Raw genomic sequence first — 8,719 nt, 5'->3', positions numbered from 1 at the left:
GTTGATTGAACCACTGAGGTAAAATAGTGTGTGAATCTCACTGCTCACTTAAATAAAATATTTACCTGTTAAAAACTCTTAAGTTTGCAACTATTTCACCAGATAGGTTTGCTGAACAGTGGATTACCATGGCAGATGTGACAGAAGCTAAAATTTTTCCATGTGATGAGAAGGACTGGTTAGAAAGAGCGTTAACGCTGCTAACAGAATTTTTACATCCATATGGTGAACAGGTGGACAGCATGAACTCAACAGAGTTATTGGACGAGCTGAAGGAAGTTGCAGAAAGTGTGACTTCTGCAACCATGATAAAGTCAAGCCATGACCAACTGGCTAAATTGGCACTCTTGCTAAAAGCTCAATTTTATGTTGAGGCCAACAAGGCTGAAGACCTTGCAATAAGGTTAAACAGCGAAACAGAGGAGTATCTAAGACTCATGGCACAGTTTAAATTTGATAAGGAGACCTGGCCAAATTAATTAAAACGTGAGAAAGAGCTCTCACAAGCTCAGCTGTCGTTGCAAGCAGACTCCTATGAGGTGAAGCTACGTGAAACAGGGATTAAGTACCAAGCACTGTGTTCAGACAATGATGCGCTACAACGACAAGTGCAGCTCACATCAAAAGCTCTGAACGAGTGCAGATTGGAAAAAGCGGCGTTAGTCCAACAAGGCGTGCAAAGTGAATGTCATACATCACAGGAACACTTAAAAGCCTGTGAGGCAAAAATTGCCGCAGCAACAAATGAGATTTCTGACGTGGGGCAAGGTTGTCTGGAACTCAAAGGCGAACAAAGTCAGAGTCCAGGTCACCCACCACCACCTCAGAAGGATTTTGCTGTACCTCTTGCACTTAATCCCCTTCTGCCACCTCCACGTGAGTCTAGTGACTCATCTCCACGTGCTATTTTGGTTCCTACGACACCAACCAATCAGCCTCTGCTCTCCATTTCGGATTTGTAAAAAATTACAAAATATGTGCAACGCTTTGAGCCAGGGCCGTTGGGTTCAAACGACACTAAGGCCTATCTGAACGACCTTGACTTCCAATTAAGAAGCTATCCCAACGCTACAGTTGAGGATAAAGTAGGTTTGATCAGGCTCACTTCAACCAGGACGGTGTTTTCCTTCATAGAGCATCAACCTGATGCCACAAGAAAGGATTACCGCCTGTTATGTGCTGCTCTTATGAAAGAGTATTCCCCTTGCGCGGGACCTGGCTGTTATCCAGCCACCGACAAGGTCATGCAAGGTAAGAATGAGCACCCCAGGGCAAATTATTCCAGGATTTTGCAGGCTTATTTTGGTTACAGGAACGAGACCAGCATGGAGGAGGAGGAAGCGTTTAAGTTGGTTTTCAGCAAAAATCTCCACCCTGACATAAGAATGTCAGTGCAAATGATGGCTAATTTCAAAGAGAAATCCATCAGTGAGATAAAAAGTTGTGCTGTGAATGTCTTTGAAGCCCGTTCACAGTCCAAAACACCCATTGAGGTGTTCCCAGGTGAGAGGATTCCTGCCCAGTCATTAGAATTGGAAAGGACGAGAGCTCCAGCTCCCCCTCCCAAAAAAGGCGAGAGGAAACGAGGTTTCCCAGCAGCCAAACCACAACAGGTGAGTGTCCCCTGGTCCAGACGAGATCCTCAATGGTTTCCCAAGAAATCAGAGGATGAACGAAGGTACCAGAAGGGGGCGAACGCCCTAAGGGTAAAAAGTATGGCACCAAAAGCGACCCATACAACCAGGGATCCCACTGGGAACCCCAGAGGAGGTGACCTGCTTCCCCACCACGTTGGCCTGAACAGCCTGAGACGAAAAAGAAACAGTAGCAGGTCCAGAAAGCGAGCCGCAGACCTCTGAGCTCGGACGAGACAGAGAGTGTGCGTCGGTTCTTGGAATTGTTGAATGGTGTTGCCACGGACAAACAACCTAACGCGTTGTTTGGCATTATCGTTGCTGATAAGTCAGAGCACACAAACAACACCATTACTGCTGTCACAGACAGTCACCAAAATGCTGTTGGTGTAAACTCTGACACGCCCTCACCTGAAAAAGGGGGGGTACAATCACACGTCACCGACGGTGACCTGTCACAAACTGAAACCTCAGAAACAGCAACAGCTGTGCTAACGGTTCAGTCAAAACAGGGTGACACAAACAACAACGTTGCCGCTGTCACGGACAGCCACCAGGACCTTGTTGTTACAAACAATGAGAGCCCCTCAACACACAGTGGGCGGGTGATCTCATACATCATTGACGGAGGCCCGTCAAAAGCCGAACTCCCAGGAGCAGCAGCAACTGCACCAACGGTTCGGAAAAACCGGGATTACACAGGTAAAGGTAAACGTAAGAAGAAACGTCGGCCAAAACCTACAAGCTTCCTGTGTAACCTGATCAGAAAGGGGGACGCTAAAAAAGCTTACCTGTCGATCACACTTGAAGGAGTCCTCACACGTGAAGCTCTACTGGATGGTGGAGCCGACATAACTATTGTCACCCAAACTGTTCGAGGAGCTCAGGACCACCGCTAACGGTGTTCACAGGGAAATACCTCTCATAGAATGTGCTATAGGACTGCAGGGCCTCACAGAGACGAGGACGACCCTAACAGCTATAGCTATGGTTCACATGTAGACTGGCGAGATGACACTATACCACCTGGTACATGTGTCTCCGGTTGACTCATTCCCATTTTTGATCGGCCAGGATTTTATAAATCGCTTTGACGCGATTATAGATTATGGTGAACAGACAATGTGGGCCAGAGTGAGCAAACCCCTGCCAATACTCAGGTTTCCTGAGACAGTCACAGACTGCCCAACAGCAGGCACCACAGAAGGCACCGAGGACCTCTCGGCAGAGAATACAGTCCTGGTAAGTACGCCTTCAAAAGCATGCGAGACTGAAGAGACCCAACCGGTGGACCCAACTCTGACTGAACAAGAAAGCCTCCTCTGCGAGCTGAGACAGTCAGAGCCCACCGGATACTACCTACCGTTGGTAGTTAAAGGTGTAGAGATCCAAGGATCCCACACCAAAGATGCTGTAGTGTCGCTGCGGACAGATAAATCAGCTATCAAGGACGGAGCCGTGGACGGCCCTCAGTGGTCTTCTGACCCCTCTGGGCTGCTCGCAACTTGTCAGTACAACCTACAGCCGAGGTAATGGCAGTCACACGTGCACAGGCTACAGCCAAGCCGGCTGATGACACAGTCTCTGTACAACCCGTGCTGACTGACCCAGATATCATCCAACTTCAGAAGTCGGATCCTGCAATAAACTCGATGAAGCTGTCTTTGACTGACCCAGGGAAAAACACTCCGCCCGAAGCCAACCTGGATTCCAATCCAGACCTTAAAGCCCTCTTTCAGCTGCACAAACAGCTAAAACTACTCAAGGGCATCCTGACTTTTGCTCATGGAGCGACGCCTTCACCCGTGTTCGTGGTCCCCCATGACCACAGGGGGGTGATGTTAGTTAGGGTGATGTTACCAGACTTGATAACGTGATCAAATCTGACAGTCAGATTGAGTGACGCACTAGCTATGTTTACATGCGCAGAATTCTTTGACCGGATTGAAATGTGTTCTGTTTGAATAATTCAATTGTATTGTTTACATGGGCACATCTGTTCATGACGAGCGTTTACATGCAGCGGGCTTTGTTCTGAACAGCAGTACTGACATGCGCAGAGTGGTAAACTCTCCTTAAAAAAACCACTAAAGAAGAAGTTCTACTTCCGTGGTGATCGTAAACAAACCTGAGCACCCAAAATGGACCCACGACAGGTTTTAATGATGGTGGAGACGTTACTGCACTCCCTGACTGAGCTACAGGTAATACAGATCATTTTGAGCTCGTTCAAAGTTTCAAGTAGAAATGTTGTGTCGCTCACTGACCAGTTTTGCTCCCCTGACATGCTAATATTATTAGCATTAGCCAGGCGGAAATGGCAAAATCGCACATGCGCAGTCAGGTCAGTTTTTCACGATCAAAGACGAACAGATCAAGCGTTTACATGTGCACCGATCAGGTTACGGATCGGCGTAAACCACCCGTTTCGTTCTGATCACAAATTATATCGGATCGCGCCGAATACACAAAAAATAACCCTAACGGAGTGTTTACTTCACTTCCGGCGAGCTGATGGACAGCAGCTCCCTCCGGCTTCTCTGCAGTCTTTTATCATCAAACTGACCCGTTTTTCGAACCGGACTAAAGCTGGTCCTCCTTCCAACCGAATTCGGTGTTCAGTGACTCAGAGAGCCGGACGGGACCGTCCAAAAAATATTTTGGCCCAGGACCGATCGGCCGCTCCCCCCCCATCGGTCACTCTGAGCGCACCCTGCCGGCCAGGTGACCCCTCGAGCTGGGGAGTCGACGCACGAATGTCCGGTGTTTTTTCTCTCTCTCTCTCTGGACTTCAACGAACTCTTATCTGGACCTTTGTGGTTCTACCTGGTTCCGACAAATATCGCCGGGTGGTATTTCGCTGGTTTTCAGCTGGACTGGCCCTCGTGGTGTCTCCATAGGTGTGGGGGAAGTGTACCTGTGACCCTCGAATTGGACCAGAACCCAACCGAGGTGGCTGTGGGGGAATTCGTCTTCAACAGAGCCGGTCTCAGCTTCAGTGAGCAGCCCGTTACTTTTACCGAAGGACTGTCCACCTCCGTGGAGTCGCTGTGTTCACCTGGAGGAGACGCTCCGGTGCTTTGAAGCGCCGCGGGACCGGAGCAGAACCGCGCCGCCAGACTGGGCTGCCGGACCGGGCCGCCGGACCGGAGCAGAACCGCGCTGCCAGACTGGGCCGCCGGACCGGAGCAGAACCGGGCCAGGGATATCTTCAGCCTCTTCATCTCTCGTGCATGGAGCGCCGGAGCCGAACTGGAGCAGAACCGGACCAGACCAGTTGCCGACTTCAGCCTCAGCCTCTCCGGTCAGTCTCGCTTTTCACCGGGGGTGCCCCGTGCTGTCGGGTGCTGAGAAGCGGAGGAGCAGCGTGGAGGAGAAGATCTGCGTGGTGCTCGAGTGAAGTTCGGAGTTTGTATCGGAGCTGCTGCAGGCCTCCATCCACTATCACCTGGATAATAATTAATTTTATTCCGGATCACGCTGTTGGCCCCTGTTGACCTGAAACGAGAAACGAGCTTGGATCATGTCATTCTCGTCAGGAGGATTTTCTGGCAGCTCGCTCTGCTATTTGCTGCGAATTATCTGTTTCTGTTTCGGCCTGTTGATTCTGGACCCAGCTTCTGTTTCCCATGGGAGCATCCATCCTTCTTCACTGGGGGGCCGGAGCCCCCCTCAGCCCAACTCAAACTTCAGTTGGACCACCTCGTCGGGTTTGTTTGCCCATTTGAACTGTGACATTTTATGGTCTGAAACTTTTCTGCATCATTCATATTATTGTCACTATTTTCAGTTCTCAGATTATCTGGAGTCACTGAATCTTGTTAAAACACCTGAATCTATCCATCACTGCAACTTTCACTGTTTTTGGGTTCTGAATGATCACGTCTTCATTAATGTTTCTCCTGGTTCGATTATGGGGGCTAATTGTCACATTGTTAACTCCTGTAATTACACATCAGTCACAAAAAACTCAAGAAAATGTCTAATAATGTTGTTACTGCTCTCAGGGATTCAGCCCAACCCTGGACCCCCCACTAATTACAGCACACCAAAATGACTTTAAAAACGCCTCTGGGCTCCATTTTCTGCATGTAAATGCTCGTAGCCTTCTGAAAAAACCTTGATGCTGTGAAAATCCTGGTCAGTTCTTCTGGGGCTGATGTTATCTTTATTTCTGAATCCTGGCTGAACAAATCTGTAATGAATAATGACGTGGCAATCAATGGATTTAACATCTACCGCTGTGATCGTCAAAAAAGGGGGGGTGGAGTCATTATTTATATTAGAGATTCTCTGGTTTCAAGTCTTGTGTCTTCCAAAACAATTCCAAACCAGTTTGAAGCCTTATCTGTAAATATCACCTTGAATGGAGGCCAGATTTTAACTGTAGTAGGTTGTTACCGCCCACCCTCAGCATCACCTGAGGCATTAAATGCCATGAAGGAATTCCTTGGTAATTTAAAATTCACAGAGGTCTTTTTGGCTGGAGATCTCAACTTTGATTGGTGTAAGTCGACCCCCCTCTGTGACAAATTCAAGGAATGTTGCTTATCTTTTAATTTAACCCAACTGATCGACTCCCCTACTAGATTAAATAAAAGCCATCCTGAAAATTCCTCCATCTTAGACCTGTTTCTAACTAATATGCCTCACAAATTCCCTGGTACAGGTGTATTTGCTGATCTTTTGAGTGATCACTGTGTGACAGCTGCTTTGAGAGATATTAAACTTCCACTTTCTAAGCCCAGATTAATTCAAAAAAGGGATCTGAAAATTTTTTGTGAACAGTCATTCCTCTGGGATCTGTCTCACTTTGACTGGCATCGTATTCTGTTAACTGATGACGTGAACTCAGCTTGGAACTATTTCCATAATAATTTCATTTATTTCCTGAACGTACATGCTCCTTTTCGTAAGTTCAGAATAAAGGGACGAGACAGCCCCTGGTTTACTCCAGAGCTAGCTGACCTCCTGCACAGGAGAGATCATCTTTGGGCCGCAGCAAGAAAATCTGGCTCATTGGTTGAGTTTTCGACAGATGAGGAATAAATGCACAACTGCTGTTAAAGCAACAAAACGTAACTATTTCTTCTCTCAGACCTCCAAAAATCTAAATGACCCTAACAGATTCTGGAAAACCATCAAATCTCTCTCAGGCACCCCCCAATCATCTGACCTCCCATCACAACTTCTCGTTAACTCAGTTCCTGTGTCAAATAAGCACGAGATCCTGAACTGTTTCAACAAACATTTTGTTGCTTCTGGTTCTTTATTTGACACAGTTACTAATGGAAAATCAGCCACTTCCCCTAATAACCAAACTTCTACAAATCAAATCCCTCTTACAAGTCAATCCTCAGTTAATCACACATTCTCTTTTCTCCATTCTCAGTCAGTGAGGTCAATAAACTGTTAAAAGATCTTGATCCTAAAAAATCTGCAGGTCCAGATGAACTTCCACCTTATTTCTTAAGGCTGGCTGCTCATATCATCACAGTCCCTGTGACCCACATCTTCAATCTCTCCATAAGACAAAACTCCATCCCAGACACTTGGAAAACAGCCTTTGTTCTTCCTTTGCTGAAGGGAGGAGACCCCACCTCACTGAACAACTATCGACCAATCTCTAAACTCTGCATTTTAGCCAAGGTGCTAGAAAAACTGATAAACTCTCAAATCAAAAATTACCTGGACTCATTTAATATCTTACCTCCACATCAATCTGGTTTCAGGAAACAGCACAACACAACCACTGCTTCACTGAAGGTTCTTAATGATGTTGTTGAAGCACTGGATGCTAAGGATTATTGTGCTGCACTTTTCTTAGACCTGTCTAAAGCTTTTGACACTGTGGATCATAACATCTTGTGCCATAAACTCTCAGAAATTGGTTTCTCAGAACACACCATTGGTTGGTTCTCTAACTATCTTTCAGACCGGAGGCAATGTGTTCAACATAATGGTACTTCCTCCAGTTATTTAACAGTCAACAATGGTGTACCACAAGGCTCAGTCTTAGGACCCACCCTCTTTACAATCTACATACATAATGTAGGTAAAAACATCCCTAATGCATCCATACATTTCTATGCTGACGACACAGTTGTTTATTGTCGAGCTAAAACAGTTGCTAAGGCTTTCCAGCTTTTGAAATCTGCATTCAACATCATCCAGACTGATTTTTTTCACCTCAAACTTGTCCTAAATGCCGAAAAAAAACAAAGGGATGCTTTTTTCAAATAGGAAGTTGGTCCCAGCAGTTCTTCCTCCGATTTTATCCTCAAATGGTGTCCCCATTGAGTTTGTTGATTCCTATAAATATTTGGGTATCTTGTTCGACTCACATCTCTCTTTTAAGCTCCATGTGGAAAACTTGATAAAGAAACTGAAAAACTGGGTTTCTTTTTCAGAAACAAATCCTGTCTAACCCTGAATGCTAGAAAACGCCTTGTATCTGGGACTTTCCTTCCCTCAATTGATTATGGTGATATTATTTACATGAACGCTTCTACAAGAACCCTGCAGATGTTGGATGCTGTCTATCATGGTGCACTAAGATTCATAACTGGCTGTGATTATCGTACCCACCACTGCACACTGTATTCACTGGTTAACTGGACATCATTAACTTCACGCAGACTCTCTCACTGGTATATTTTCATCTTTAAATCACTTCTTGGTCTGTTGCCTTCATACATCTCCTACATGTCTCTGCGTGAGTGCAGCTACGGAGTGCGCTCTCAGGACATTATTACATGCAGTGTTCCCTCAACGAGGACTGAACTAGGCAAAAGGGCCTTCTCCTATTCCGCTCCTGTTTCCTAGAATATCTTACAAAAACATTTGAAGCTCTCGACCTTGACCTCTCTAAGTGTCTTTAAGAATCTGTTGGACACCTGGCAGGGTCCAATGCTGACATGTTCCTGTTGTTAGTTTTCTACATTTGTCTTGGAATCTAGCTGTTTTTTGTTTTGTTATCTTTTCCTTTTAGCCATCCTATGTGTTAAAAAAAAAAAAACTGTAGTATGCTTTTTTATAACTGTTTATTGTTGTTGCTGTTGTCCATTGTTGTCATCTTTCTTTGT

Source organism: Nematolebias whitei, chromosome 3 (genome assembly GCF_014905685.2).
Source record: "Nematolebias whitei isolate Nwh7 chromosome 3, NemWhi1, whole genome shotgun sequence".
Taxonomy (NCBI): domain Eukaryota; kingdom Metazoa; phylum Chordata; class Actinopteri; order Cyprinodontiformes; family Rivulidae; genus Nematolebias; species Nematolebias whitei.
The sequence above is the reverse complement of the archived record's forward strand: the minus strand, read 5'-3'. Positions refer to the sequence as shown.